The sequence below is a fragment of the Colobus angolensis genome, unplaced genomic scaffold, assembly GCF_000951035.1.
Source record: "Colobus angolensis palliatus isolate OR3802 unplaced genomic scaffold, Cang.pa_1.0 Scaffold11, whole genome shotgun sequence".
Taxonomy (NCBI): Eukaryota; Metazoa; Chordata; class Mammalia; order Primates; family Cercopithecidae; genus Colobus; species Colobus angolensis.
In genome coordinates, this window is record NW_012112030.1 from 19,006,625 (window position 1) to 19,010,976 (window position 4,352).

At 40.3% G+C, this 4,352-nt stretch overlaps 1 pseudogene across 1 annotated transcript in view; it reads right to left on the minus strand.

Moving 5' to 3' along the window:
• Positions 1-2,149: 2,149 nt before the first annotated feature.
• LOC105521526 overlaps positions 2,150-4,352 on the minus strand; it is a 17,666-nt pseudogene continuing 15,463 nt past the window's right edge. The window contains exon 3 of the transcript XR_001003284.1: positions 2,150-2,925. The product of XR_001003284.1 is annotated as a peptidyl-prolyl cis-trans isomerase D pseudogene (transcript). The remainder of the gene's footprint in view (positions 2,926-4,352) is intronic.

Here is a 4,352-nt window from a genome sequence, read left to right on the forward strand (position 1 = left end):
AGGGCTCCTCTCCACTGTGACCGGGAGCTTTGATGTGCCCTTTTGATGTTCCTGCCTTGAGGCAGCTGGAGAAGATTATCAAAAGTAGCCTTAACAGTTCAGGGTGGAGTTGGGGGTGCAGCACCCTAACACGTGGGACTGCACATCCCTCACATTAACTCACTGAGATGGGGTTGCCATAGTGCAGGTGGGATTGCCGGGTGCCCCCACTGCAGCCTGCATGGAGGGGACTTTCATTTTCAGACTGTCCTTTTAGCAGGACTTCAATGTCAGGTAATAATTGACTCATTTGCTATTTTCTTTTTTCTTTTTTTTTTTTTTTTTTTGAGACGGAGTCTCGCTCTGTCACCCACCCAGGCTGGAGGGCTGTGGCCGGATCTCAGCTCACTGCAAGCTCCTCCTCCCGGGTTCACGCCATTCTCCTGCCTCAGCCTCCCGAGTAGCTGGGACTACAGGCGCCCGCCACCACGCCTGGCTAATTTTTTTTTTTTTTTTTTTTGTATTTTTTAGTAGAGACGGGGTTTCACCGTGTTAGCCAGGATGGTCTCGATACCCTGACCTCGTGATCCGCCCGTCTCGGCCTCCCAAAGTGCTGGGATTACAGGCTTGAGCCACCGCGCCCGACCTGCTATTTTCTTTTGGTATCATAACCAGTATCATTTTTTTAAATCATGAGATGTAATTGTTAGCAGAAAATGATTTCAGTTTACCTTCCAAAGGGATTGTAGTTTTCTCCTAAGAATCAGAAAGCTCAATTTTGAAAAGATTCTCTTATGGCAAAAGGGTCTTTGAAATGTAAACAATCCCCTTTTATTTTAGGGACAAGAAAACAGAGATCTGGTATGTCAGTTAAAGATTCTTAGCATACGCTGATTGTGGTTAGACTGTGACTAACTTAAGAAGAAAGGAATTTACTAGAAGGATATCCTGGGGCTCCTTGAGGCTCAGAGGCCAGCTTTGCAAGGATACTTGGTAAGGGTCAGAAATGAGGATACCCCAGCAGACCAAGAAGCAGGAAGCAGGAAGAACAGTGTGGTATGGGAAGGGAGGGTTCAAAGAGACAACAAGCAAGTAAAGATAGTGTTTTAGAGAGTGATAAATACCACGAAGGACAATGCAGCAAGGTAGGGAGTAAAGAAGCTCCGATATAGGGGCTGATCATTGATGTAACAGGTCAAAAAGAGGCTTCTCTGATAACATATCAAGGGAGACACCCACTAGAACTGAGAGAGTGCAACAAGCAGGTAGACACCAGGAGGAAGAAAGAGTATTCCACACAAAGGAACTAGTTGGGGCAATAGGCCCTGCCTTGGGATGCACTTTCCATGTTTAGTAAGGAGGCCAGTGTTACTGCAGAGAAACAAGAGAGAAGGGTAGTTTGAAATGAGGCCAGAAATTTGGGTGGGGTGGAAAGGGGCAGATCATATAGTGACTTGTAAGCCATTTAAGAGCTTTGGATGTTACTTTAATTGCAGTAATGGTTCCCAGGAATGAGTAGAGAATATGACCAGCATGACAGGATGCTGAGGCTGGGAGGTTGGCAGGACTCAGTTATGAGTTAGGCAGAACAGCTTATCCTGACTGAAATGCATGCCTCAACAGAGAGCACAAATGATTACATATTATGAGGCCTTTGGGAATACTCATGAATACTCAGAATCATGAATGGCAAATCTCCACAGGCAAGGATCTTCTGCATCTAACATTTTTACTTCTGGGAGATGCCGACAAAAAGCTATGTTCCAAATGAGCCGTGGTTGCCTACGTGTATGTTGTTGTGACTCCATGTCAGATTCCTAAAAGCGAATTTCACATCTTGGAAACTCACCTTCATGGTAGTCATTTGGAGAGGAGTTGATAACTTTCACCAGCTCCAAATATTCAGGCTGTTACAAGTGTATAGTTTTTTTGTGTGTATGTTTTAAAGTTTTATTGAATGACCTTCAGGAGAAAAGTTTAAGTTTACAGACACAAAACTAGTTAAAAACATGTTGAATTTCAGTTCAAAGTTTTAACCTTATTTCTTTGAAACAAAGCCTTCAAACGGTAACCTAAGGCACCTCTAAAACAAATTAATGAGTACGTTGTGTACATAGGTGATCGCAGAGGAAAGCAGATTCCTTTACTTCATTTCTTTTTTTTTTTTGACTGTATTGTGACACATTTATTAAGCATGAACCCCTATCAGTACTCCTAAACTGTAAACAATAAGGAACTAAGGTGTCAAAAGAAACACATTTGGGATCATATTAATAGACAAAAACTTTTGCATTTTCTTATTGCATTTACACAATCAACACACAATAAGCAAAACTGAATCCTTTCTAAGCAAACATTTTTGCATATACTGCCTTCTCTTTATCTTTCTGTACCTTTATCTTTTGTTTGACTTTCAGCAGTTCTGCGTGGATAGCTTTATCTTCTGGTGCTATCTCCTGTGCTTTCTTAAGATCAGCCAATGCTTGATCATATTCTTTTAATCCTTGCCATCCTTGAGCTCTGTGGTACAATGCTTTGGTATTTGATGGGTCTATTTCAAGAGCCTCCAAACAACTGTCAATTGCTCCCTGCCAATTTGACATCTTCAGTTTATAAGCACCAATATTCAGTACACAGCTTAAAGCTATAGGTTGCAGCTTGGCTCTATCTGCTGTCTCAATAACAGCCTTTGAACTGTCCATGTATCTTAAAACTTTTGCATATTTTTTAATGGCCATCTCCCAGTTCTGGGATTTGAAAAAAGTATTTCCAATATTTTTTAAGTCTTCTGTTATTAATAAAATATTATCTACGTCTTTTAAATCTGTATCTGCATCCTCAGGGAAATCTGGATGACTGTCACCAGAGCCATCTTTTGGGAATATTCCCCAATCATCTCCTTCCTTCAGTTCTCCACTAGGGCAATAATCTTCTGCAACTGGGCAGCTATAGTGGAAGGATGAACAACCCAGTCAAGAGTTGCTGGCTTGCTTTTTTCCTTTCCCCCATCTTCCTCATGGATAACTGAGTGCCTCTTGCAGGGAGATGGGCGGAAAGGCATGGGCATCATTACCAAGGAGAGAAAGCTAGGTAGATAAAAGTAATGCTTTTCTTCTTGTTCAGTTAAAAATATTTCAGGGATCAGTTTATTGTTAAGGAGGATCTGCTTTTGAGAGTTGAGAACAAGCTGCTGGAAGGTTTCTGACTTGAAGTTGATTTACAATGGGTTAAACCTAGAGAAGCAGATAGCCTCATAGCAAAATAAATGAGTTTTACAAAGTTAGTCTCTTCATGTTTGTCTTTATGTTGTTTTATTTGTCACATGGATAAGTTATGCTCAATTTAATAAATAATTCAATTACTCAAACTTGGAAGAGCAGTTAAAAAGAGGAATTTTAGAATAAAATATATGTGAGTTCAAATTGCAGCTCACTCATTATAAAAGTTATGACCTTAGAATGTAATTTAACCTCTTAGTTTTTGGCTCCTTGTCTGTAAAATGGAGAATGTAGTGGTGCTTACCTAATTTAAATGCCTTAGAAATCTTAAACATTATTATGACTATGAAGAACAATTTGCATAGCTGTGGGTTTCAACAATCCATGATAGTGCAATGGTGCACCTTTACAATTGCTGGCAGTTTATATAAACAACCAAGATAGTTATTAAGACATAAGCTACTTCCTTAAATGATGAAATGGAACTTTCTTGTCACAGATGATCACTGTGAGAGTCTATAGTATACAATATGGGGGTAGGAAAATGGCCTGAGAATTCTGAGGAAGCCTCTCAGGCCTGCATCCTTCTCACCATAGATTTTTTTTTTTTTTTTGACTGAGTTAATCTTGGCTAGAGGCTTGGGTGTGGAATGATGATAGTGGCATTTCCATAATGGTGGAGGCATAAAAATCACTGATAAATTCTTACTGACCATTTATTTGTCACGTTGGCCTATAATCTTAGCCTTCTAGGTTACAACCTTCCCTTTCTCTTATTAATTAAAACAGATCCCCAAATACCTCTCACTTTGTGACTTCTCACTCCATAAAAAGTGGAATTTTAAAACATTATTTGTAATGAAAAATGTAATGTGTTTTTGTTTATATATATATATATATATATTTTATTTATTTAACAGAAAAGAAACACGTCTGTCAAAGGACCTAGCCCTTTTTCTTTCATAACAGGGCTTCTAGACCGGGCCTGTGGCTCACGCCTGTAATCCCAGCACTTTCGGAGGCCGAGGTGGGCGGATCACGAGGTCAGGTGATCCAGACCATCCTGCCTAACACGGTGAAACCCCGTCTCTAATAAAATATACAAAAAATTAGCCGGGCGTTGTGGCGGGCGCCTGTAGTCCCAGCTACTCGGGA